Consider the following 11,292-nt stretch of genomic DNA (forward strand, 5'->3'; position numbering starts at 1 on the left):
AAGTCCGGCGTCCCCTAACACCGAACCCGCGAATGTTCCAGAATAGAACCCTCATTGGGAAACCACCGTGCGACCCCGTGCTTGGCGGGTTAGGACTCTTCTTGTAAGAGCTGGCGCTTTTTTCTGGATTTTCTTCTTCTTGGTCAGTCTTAGCCCCTTAGCACGGCTTCCCCCAGACCCTACTGGGGGAGAGGACGTGGAGCTGGGTTGAGGCGGAGTATTACTCCGCGCGACACGATCCTCCTCTTCTTTCTTCCTCCGCGCCTCAGCTGCCGCTCTGTCTCTTGCAAGCGCAAGTTCCGCTTGTGCAAGTTCCCTGGCCCGGATCATAGAAAGAAGCGGAGCAGGGTTTCCCGCAGCCGAAGGAAAGACAATGCAACTATCGCGAGCGACCGAAAGAAGAGAGGCATCGGAAATATCTTGCAAAATCGCGAAGTTCTCGACTGATTTGGACGTACCTGGAGTCTTCTCCGCGGCCCGCTGGATGGCTTTCTCTAAGATTGGAGTCGACGACGATCCCGCTCCCCTGGCGCTGGTCCTTGCCGCCGCCACCGGCGACGCCTTGCTCCTTGGCGCCCTGCTGATCGGCGCCGCCAGTTCCGGCACCACCGTACCGTCCGCGAAGAGTTCGCCTTCCAGCTCCTTTTCTTCGATATGCCGAGAGCCCCCGCCTTCCTTCGCCGGGCCAGACTCGGCTCCCTCAGAGAAGTTAAGTTGTTGAGCGACCAACTTGAGCGCAAGTGAGGGGCGGTCCGCATTTGCCTTGCTTCTACGCTCCTTGGAGCGCATGGCCTGTGGGTCCGACTCCCACGTCACCGGAGTGGAAATGCCGGCCTCGACGCGGTCCCCTTCCGAGAGCTGTTGCGCCTTCCAGAGAGACGGGCGGCTCTTCACCGAATCAGCTCCCTCCAGCGGAGACTCTTGGAAAGAGACGAGCGAAGGGGACAGCTGGTCCCCACCAGATGAGACCTTTCCCCCTGAGGGCTCCGGCAGACCCTTGGCCGGCTGCAGAATCTCCGCAAGCACCGGGAAGATATCACCTCTCTCGGTCAGATTGGAGCCATACTGCGAGAACGCTGTGTTTGGGAGCCTTGGTCCATTGTCACCCGGATTCTCTTGAGCTGCGTAGGCTGGTACAGACTTGCGCTGAGGCACCGACGTGGAGCCCCCCTTGCCCTTGGCCGGGCTCGAATCCTTCTTGTGCTTGCCCCTGCGGCCATTCCAGCCTTCCCCCTCAGATTCCTCCAGCTCTTCCTCTCTGTCATCCGACGACTTCCTCTGTGGAGGTGGAGGAGGGTCCGAGAGTTCCTCCCGCTCCCCACCTTCTCGGACGACGCGCACCTTGAAACCCTGAGAGTTGACGAAGAGGATAACGAACGGCGGGAGCTGCACCGGGACCCTGCACCCGAGCAACACCCTAACAGGGTCCAGGGGCGAATCCAACGAACTCTCATCAACAGCAATGGGACGTCCCAGTTCCCTGGAAGCCAGCAGAATACGGACCGCCTGACGGAAGGGTGGTGGCACGTCGAAGAGCTTGACCCAACATTCCTCCAACTGCTCAACCGCCGCAGGGTCCCCGGCGTTCGAGGTGACGATGATGTGCAGCTTGGAAGTTGGCAGCGTGAGGCCCCCGCCCCTGATGGCCATGCGCAGGCTCTCTTTGGAAGGGAAAAACATGGCGAAGTCCGACTGATTGATCTTCCGCACACGCCACTCCCAATCCTCCTCCACGAGGTCCTTGAGTTCGTCCTCCAGTTGCTCTGCAGAGAGGTCACCATCTTCAAGAATCACCATGGCCGCGTTGGGCGCCGGCGGAAGCAGTTCTTCATCTGGAACCTCACAGCAAGTGAAACCTCTGCCCTCCACACCAAAACCCGCCCAGAAGGGGTCAGAGGCCTTAGACAGGGACGCACACATCGCTGACAGATGTCCTACCTTGTTGCATTTGACACAGAAAGGGTCATCCTTGCATTCCGCTTGGACGTGCCCCGGCTTCCCGCAGTGGTAGCAGACAATGTGCGCCGCGTCGCTGCTCGATGGGGCCCCTCCATCCGCAGACGCACGGCCCTGGACAGCACGCTCCCCTTGCGTGGCGCCAGGCGGTCTTGGGCCCACCCGCCCCGGATCCCGCCCCCGCGGAACCAGCGGAGGAGGTGGAGGAGGTCTCCGCGACTCCCGCCCCCTGCGCTCCCTCCATCTTCCTTCATCCTCACGCCGCCGAAGCGCCTCGTTGTCCCTCTGGGATTGTTGGCGGCGCTGTTCTTCCCGCTCACGTTCCAGTCTCTGGCGCAGATCCTGCTCTCTCCGCCGTCCATCTTCCCCGCTGAACTGGTCGAAGGACCGCTTTCCCCTCCTTTCCCTGTCCATCCTCAGAAGTTTGAGGACAGGAGCCGAGGAACCGCTCGCACTCACAGCAACGAGCCGCTTGGCGCGACGGCGATGGCGATGTATGTCTCTTGTGGCGGCTGGAAACCCTAGCTCCCAATCTAGGGTTCCAACTGGCAGCCAGCGCCACTTAAGTACCCTTTGGGGAGGGGTAAAAGCGTCCTCCCCCCCGAAAGAGTCGCCAGCTTCCATCTGGGCCGAAGAAGATTGCCCCTGGACCACGTGTCCCGCATCCGACGGTTCCTCCCGCACCCAGGCCGAAGAGGCCGAACCAGCCCAAACAGGCCCCGCAAGAGGAGGCCCAACACCACCAGGCCCCTGAGACGGTGGGCCGGCCCAACCAGCCCCGACGCCCGAGTCACCGTGCTCCTCCCCCGGAAACCCTAGGAGCTCGAGCGCCTGCGACCGAGGCGGCGCCGCCGCCGGCCGGAGAGAAACCTGGATCTCACCGACGAGGACCGCCGACGGAGAACCCGACCGCTCCTCCAGAGCCTGAGAAGCCCGCCGCCCCCCTCCGCCGCCAGACCGCAGCAGCGAAGGGAAGTCAACCTCCGAATCCAGCCGCAACGGCAGATCCCGCCGCCCCGCCGAACGCAGCTCCGGCGCCTCCGCCACCAGGCTCGCCGGAGCAGAGCCCTCCCCAGCGGCCCCCCCGAGCGCCGGAGCAAGGAAATCACCAAGGCACGAGGACGCCCGCCGCTCGCCGGACCCAGCTTCCCCAGCAGCGACCTCCCTCGAAACCGGCTCCATGGGTTCGTCCTCCCCGATCTCGTCCAAGATCAGGAAAGGATTGCCCGCCGCACGCCACGGCGCCCCCCGGCGGCCGGCGTGGTGCTTCTTGCGCCCGTGCGACGCACGCGGAGGAGGAGCCCTCTCCCCGCTCCGGGCGCCCAACCGATCGCCTCCGGAGTCGCCAGGCACCCTGCGCTCCGTGAGACACATCCACACAGTTTCCATTCACCGTAGGAATGAGAGACGGAGTTTGTGCGTTTCTAGAGAGACGCTCCGTTCCTTTTATCTCGTCTCAAGTTGGTTGCCTGGTTTGACTGGGGATCGGTTTCTTCAATCTCACGTCGGGCCGTAGACGGTAAACCAGGTTGAACACCATTTGCGCTTTCGCAGCGTGACGACCCAAACAACGAACGAATCAAACGATTTTTCTTTTTTCTTATGGGTGGCAGTGGTGGGTAATTTTGATTAATTTCAGGGGTAGTTTAAAGTTGGACGAACGACCGATGGAGAAACCCTTTTGCTTTTATTATTAGGTATAGATTAGGACATGATGTGTTTGAAGAGAAAATTAAAAAACCCATGGAACTTTGTTTGCAAAATAGTTGTAGCAAGGTTATTAGCATGAACTCTTTGAACACCATTATTGCTAAAGCTATGGAAGAATTTAAGCTTGGGGAAGCTGGTTGTGATATTTTTAGTCCCCAAGCATGGAGGAGAAAATTTACTTTGATGATACTTTACCTCCTATATATGATGCTTGCAATGATGAATATGATATTTTCAGTCCACCTACTATTGAGGAAAAAATTAATTATGATTACAATATGCCTCCTATGTATGATGATTATGGTGATGAGAATAATAATGATAGCTATTTTATTGAATTTGCTCCCACTACAACTAATAAAATTGATTATGCTTATGTGGAGAGTAATAATTTTATGCATGTAGCTCATGACAAGAATGTTGTATGTGATAGTTATATTGTTGAGTTTGTTCATGATGCTACTGAAAGTTATTATGAGAGAGGGAAACATGGTTATATGCATCTTAATAATATTAAGTTTCCCCTCTTTATGTTGAGAGTCTTGAAATTGCACTTGTGTTGCTTTTCTATGCTTGTCACTTTGTTTTTCATAAATCTATTTGTGTACAAGATTCCTTTTCATAGGAAGTGGGTTAGGCTTAAATGTGTTTTGAATTTGCTTCTTGATGCTCTCTTTTGCTTCAACTCTTATTACTGAGCCCATCTTAATGGCTATAAAGAAAGAACTTCTCGGGAGATAACTCATGTTTCATTTTATTTACTGTATTGTTGAGTCTTGGAAGTTGTTTACTACTGTAGCAACCTCTCCTTATCATGTTTTTGTGCCAAGTAAAGTTTCTATGCTAAAGTTGATGTTATATTTGGGATCGCTGCGCAGAAACAGCATTGCTGTCTGTCACGAATTCTGGCATAAGCCTCTGTAGAAAATTCGAAAAAATCTGCAAAATTACGAGCGTGATCCTCAGATATGTACGCAACTTTCATTAGTTTTGAGTTTTTCCATTTGATCAAGTATAGTGCCCCTTTCAGGTTCGTCTTTACGGACTGTTCTGTTTTTGACAGATTCTGCCTTTTATTTCGCATTGCCGTATTTGCTATATTGGATGAATTCCTTTGATCCATTAATGTCCAGTAGCTTTGTGCAATGTCCAGAAGTGTTAAGAATGATTGTGTCACCTCTGAATATGTGAATTTTTAATTGTGCACTAACCCTCTAATGAGTTTGCTTGAAGTTTGGTGTGAAGGAAATTTTCAAGGGTCAAGAGAGGAGTATGATATACTATGATCAAGAGGAGTGAAAGCTCTAAGCTTGGGGATGCCCCCGTGGTTCATCCCTGCATATTTTAAGAAGACTCAAGCGTCTAAGCTTGGGGATGCCCAAGGCATCCCCTTCTTCATCGACAACATCATCAGGTTCCTCCCCTGAAACTATATTTTTATTCAATCACATCTTATGTTCTTTACTTGGAGCGTCGGTTTGTTTTGTTTTTGTTTTTGTTTGAATAAAATGGATCCTAGCATTCACTTTGTGGGAGAGAGACACGCTCCGCTGTTGCATATGGACAAACATGTCCTTAGGTTTTACTCATAATGTTCAAGGCGAAGTTTCTTCTTCGTTAAATTGTTATATGGTTGGAATTGGAAAATGCTACATGTAGCAATACTAAAATATCTTGGATAATGTGATACTTGGCAATTGTTGTGCTCATGTTTAAGCTCTTGCATCATATACTTTGCACCCATTAATGAAAAAATACATAGAGCATGCTAAAATTTGGTTTGCATATTTGGTCTCTCTAAGGTCTAGATAATTTCTAGTATTGAGTTTTGAACAACAAGGAAGACGGTGTAGAGTCTTATAATGTTTACAATATGTCTTTTATGTGAGTTTTGCTGCACCGGTTCATCCTTGAGTTTGCTTCAAATAACCTTGCTAGCCTAAACCTTGTATCGAGAGGGAATACTTCTCATGCATCCAAAATCTTTGAGCCAACCACTATGCCATTTGTGTCCACCATACCTACCTACTACATGGTATTTCTCCGCCATTCCAAAGTAAATTGCTTGAGTGCGCTACCTTTAAAATTCCATCATTCGCCTTTGCAATATATAGCTCATGGGACAAAATAGCCTTAAAAACTATCGTAGTATTGAATATGTACTTATGCACTTTATCTCTTATTAAGTTGCTTGTTGTGCGATAACCATGCTTCTGGGGACGCCATCAACTATTCTTTGTTGAATATCATGTGAGTTGCTATGCATGTCCGTCTTGTCTAAAGTAAGAGGGATCTACCATCTTGATGGTTGGAGCATGCATATTGTTAGAGAAGAACATTGGGCCGCTAACTAAAGCCATGAATCATGGTGGAAGTTTCAGTTTGGACATATATCCTCAATCTCATATGAGAATAATAATTGTTGCTACATGCTTATGCATAAAAGAGGAGTCCATTATCTGTTGTCCATGTTGTCCCGGTATGGATGTCTAAGTTGAGAATAATCAAAAGCGAGAAATCCAAAATGCGAGCTTTCTCCTTAGACCTTTGTACAGGCGGCATGGAGGTACCCCTTTGTGACACTTGGTTGAAACATGTGCATTGCGATGATCCGGTAGTCCAAGCTAAGTAGGACAAGGTGCGGGCACTATTAGTACACGATGCATGAGGCTTGCAACTTGTAAGATATAATTTACATAACTCATATGCTTTATTACTACCGTTGACAAAATTGTTTCATGTTTTCAAAATAAAAGCTCTAGCACAAATATAGCAATCGATGCTTTCCTCTTTGAAGGACCTTTCTTTTACTTTTATTGTTGAGTCAGTTCACCTATCTCTCTCCACCTCAAGAAGCAAAAACTTGTGTGAACTGTGCATTGATTCCTACATACTTGCATATTGCACTTGTTATATTACTTTACATTGACACTATCCATGAGATATACATGTTATAAGTTGAAAGCAACCGCTGAAACTTAATCTTCCTTTGTGTTGCTTCAATACCTTTACTTTGATTTATTGCTTTATGAGTTAACTCTTATGCAAGACTTATTGATGCTTGTCTTGAAGTACTATTCATGAAAAGTCTTTGCTTTATGATTCATTTGTTTACTCATGTCATTACCATTGTTTTGATCGCTGCATTCATTACATATGTTTACAAATAGTATGATCAAGATTATGATGGCATGTCACTTCAGAAATTATCCTTGTTATCGTTTTACCTGCTCGGGACGAGCAGAACTAAGCTTGGGGATGCTGATATGTCTCCAACGTATCGATAATTTCTTATGTTCCATGCTACATTATTGATGATATCTACATGTTTTATGCACATTATATGTCGTTGTTACCACCCGATTTTGGCCAAATCAGGAGGTGGGCCGTAAGTGAAGATGGGCTTGAAAGACGTACACATGAAGCATCTTTGAAGCGGCCTTGCGCTGAGAGTTCCGGCTTAATTGCCCATGTATCTGTAACATATTAGATCGCGTTGTAATCTAGTTTAAAGAGATAGAGTCTGGCCCGTGCACGGTTAGGTGCACGCCCCAATTAGAAAGTCCCTTGGACTATAAATATGTATCTAGGGTTATCGGAAAAGGAGGACAATCATCGTTCAACCAACACAAACCAATCTCGGCGCATCGCCACCCCTTTCATACGAGGGTTTCTCCCGGGTAAGCACCATGCTGCCTTGCGATCTAGGCAGCGTAAGTTTATTCGTTATCCTTGTACTGCTCGTGCTGAAGTCTTGTTGATGGCGAGCAGTACTATTTATCCTTAGGTGTTTAGGGGCTTGCATTGGTGCTTTCACGTGCATATCTGCGTGGCAATGCCGTCCCTAGACACCTTGCTGCCCTTACGTCGATCTAGATGTAAGGGCAGCATCTTGCTTAATCATGCTTAGTAGATCCGATCCGTTATAGTTGCTCCTTGCATCTGCAAGGATTAGTTTAATATCTGCATAGTTAGGCCTTATGCTGGGGTCGGACGATCCGGTGGTGCGTTAGGCGTTGTTTACCGTCCCTGCGAGGGATGTTCCGAGGATCAACACATGTTGGTTTTTAGGCCTCTCGTAGGGGTAGTTTGCATCGTCTCTCGTAGCTGCTAGGCCCGATCGCACATAGGACGTTCCGATTATGCGGTGAAAACCCTAAACTGTCGTGGATCGTGTTAGCTTTGTCCTGATCAAGCAGGATCCCCATGCCATTGCTAATCCATCAAGGACCATGGGGCGATCGGCTCTTTGAGCCAATCCACAGGGAAACCTGAGAGCCGATAAGGCTCGTATTTAATGTGCACGTGTCTACCATGCAGGAACAATTGAAGCACTAACACCTTCCTGACCAGGTATAGGTCAGGTGGCACGCCCTAGCAACCGCCGGGACGCGCGCCGGAAGATTTGCGGGACGACGCGAGGTGCCAGGGATCCACTAAGCGGCCCTGGGAGCTTCCCGGCTCTTCGTGTTGCTTAACCGAAACCCGTCGGGGGGTTTTGGAGGGTAACACATTCTGGCACGCCCGGTGGGACATCTTCTGCAACATCCACGTCAACACCGACATCCGAGATGGCAGAGGAGCAGATCGCATACAAGGATCTCCCCGCGGAGCACAGGGAGAAATACGATGAGGCGAGGGCCATCTGTGAAGCCGGACTCATCGGCTCCTCTGAGACAACCCGTCCTCACAACATCAAGCTCAGAGGAAACACGTGTCTGTCGCATGGCGTCAATACGGTAGATCTCAGCCACTCCATAAGAGTACCAGAGTTCTCTTTCAATGTCAATATGGCAGGGTTTGTGATTCGCCATGGCGCGGACAAAGCAGAGAGCAGCCACTCTCGTGGCAAGGACAAAGAGGAGGCCGTTCCACACGACCGGCCCCAAGACGACGATAGACGGTACCTGACCGAGGAGGAGGTGAGAAGCATACGGTATCAACGCCCGTTATTCGTGCATCTCCTCAGCAAATATGAACAGCAGTACGACCGACGTCGCCGCTACAACGACGACGATGAGAAACACCGTCGGTCTGATGCAGAGAACAGAAGGTATCGTCAGAACAGCGGCAACAACGATGGGTACGAACGTCGCGCCAGCGAGAGGTCAAAGGAGCAAGACAACGTAGACAAGCACTGGGACTGTCCCTTCTTCAAACATTGCTGGGACTCGGGAATGAGCCGATTGCCAACAATCGAGAACTGCCCAGAATGCACACAGCAAAGGAGAAGGACGAACGAAGTTTCAGTGTTCAAGCGTCTAGGACCTCTCCCACATCAGAGTAAACAAGCTGAGTCATCTCAAGAAGAGGACTTCGAGGAGTCCGATGGAGAAGAAGATAGGTATCACCGTCCAAGGTGGTGCCCTGATGGACTCAGCCATTCTCAGAAGCGTAGAGTGCAGCGGCTGCGAAACCTGGAAGAAGCCGAGGCACAGTACCGGTACTCGTTGAGAAGAGCACGGCCCGATCTGGCCGTGAAAATCCAGCAAACAGTAGAGACGTAGGCGCGCCCGCCAAAGAAAGTATGGCGCCCAAAACAGGCGAAAGCCGATGCACAGGCATCGGCTGATGCCGATGCATCGGCTGGTACAAACTCAGTGTTCAGGATCTCGTCAGAGATTCATGACCCCAGACGTGGTGAGCATGCTTCCGTCGAGCTACATCACCACAATAAGAGGCCGAGGAGTTGTGAACCCTCAGTAAGCATCACAATGGAAAAGGAGGCCGATTTCAGCAATCGGCCAGCACTGTCCTCAGCATACGCTTTGCCGGTATGCAACATCGATCTGGCCAACGATGGAAAGCTGGGTTATGGGTTTACATCAGCGGACGAACTAGAAGAGGTTGATATTGGTCCTGGGGACAAGCCCCGGCCAACATTTATCAGTAAGAAACTAGACCCACATCTGAGGGGCCTGATGATAGCCCTGTTAAAAGAGTACCCAGATTGTTTTGCTTGGGATTATACAGAGATGCCTGGGTTAGACAGGAGCATTATTGAGCACCGGCTTCCTCTGAAGAAAGGATTTCGGCCGTACCAGCAGCGAGCGCGACAGATGAAGGCCGAAGTTTTGGAGGAAGTCAAGGAAGAAATCAAGAGGATGCTGGACGCCGGATTCATCAGACCATGCAGGTACGCTGAATGGATTTCCAATGTGGTGCATGTGCAGAAAAAGGACGGCCGATGGCGCGTAGCCATAGATTTCCGGAACCTTAACAGCGCCACTCCGAAGGACGAGTATCCGATGCCGGTAGCAGAAACACTGATCAATGCAGCGGCCGGCCATAAAATATTGAGTTTCATGGATGGCAATGCCGGCTACAACCAAATTTTCATGGCTCCGGAGGATATACACAAGACCGCGTTCAGAGTGCCAGGCTCAGTGGGCTTGTTTGAATATGTGGTCATGACGTTTGGATTGAAGAACGCCGGCGCGACATATCAAAGGGCCATGAACTACATCTTCCATGACTTAATCGGCCAATTGGTGGAGATTTACATCGACGACGTGGTGGTAAAGTCTGTTGCGACGGATGGACACTTAGAGGATTTGCGGCGAGTCCTGGACCGAACTCGGAAGTTCGGACTGAGAATGAATCCGAAGAAGTGCGCCTTCGGTGTAACGGCCGGTCAGTTCCTAGGATTCTTGGTCCACGAACGTGGGATTGAGATCGGCCTAAAAAGTCAGGAGGCGGTTCGAAAAATGAAGCCGCCCACCACAAAGAAGGAGCTCCAATGTCTCATCGGCAAAATTAATTTCGTCAGAAGATTCATCTCCAACCTGTCTGGGCGAATTGAGCCGTTCATGGGCTTGGTCAAAATCAAGCCCGATGAAGAGTTCCGCTGGGGGGCAGAACAACAGCAGGCTTTCAACGATATCAAGGAATATTTGACCAAGCCTCCAGTGTTAGTGCCGCCGCGGCAGGACATGCCCTTCTACATTTACTTGTCAGTGGCTGATACCTCCATCGCGTCAGTGATGGTGCAGGTTTATGAGGGCCTGGAAAAAGTGGTTTTTTACCTCAGTAGGAGGATGTTGGATGCAGAAACAAGGTATCCTGAAATTGAAAAGTTGTGCCTCTGCCTGTTCTTTACCTGCACTAAGATCCGACACATCCTGGTGTCAGCCGATATCATCGTTATATGCAAATCGGACGTCATCAAACATATGTTGTCGGCTCCTGTATTGAAAGGCCGACTCGGCAAATGGATGTTTGCGCTATCGGAGTTTGAGATCCGGTATCAACCGGCAAAGGCAGTCAAAGGTCAAGCGCTAGCAGATTTGATTGCCGAACGGATAAATACGGACGTAGCGGCACTATCGGTGCGCGCGTGGGCTATGTTCTTCGACGGGTCGGTTTGTGAGTATGGTTGCGGCATTGGCATGCTACTCGTGTCGCCTCGGGGGGCAACATACTCCTTCTCTATCAAGTTAACCGACCCCTGCACCAACAATGTGGCCGAGTATGAAGCAATCTGCAAGGGAATGAAGTTGCTCCTGGAAGCTGGAGCTGAAGCGATCGAGATCTTTGGAGATTCCAAATTGGTGATCTCTCAGCTCACAGAAGAATACAAGTGCGAAAGCGAGTCACTCTTCCCATTTTGGATACAATGCCGAGAGC

This window comes from Lolium rigidum, chromosome 3, assembly GCF_022539505.1.
Source record: "Lolium rigidum isolate FL_2022 chromosome 3, APGP_CSIRO_Lrig_0.1, whole genome shotgun sequence".
NCBI classification, from domain to species: Eukaryota; Viridiplantae; Streptophyta; class Magnoliopsida; order Poales; family Poaceae; genus Lolium; species Lolium rigidum.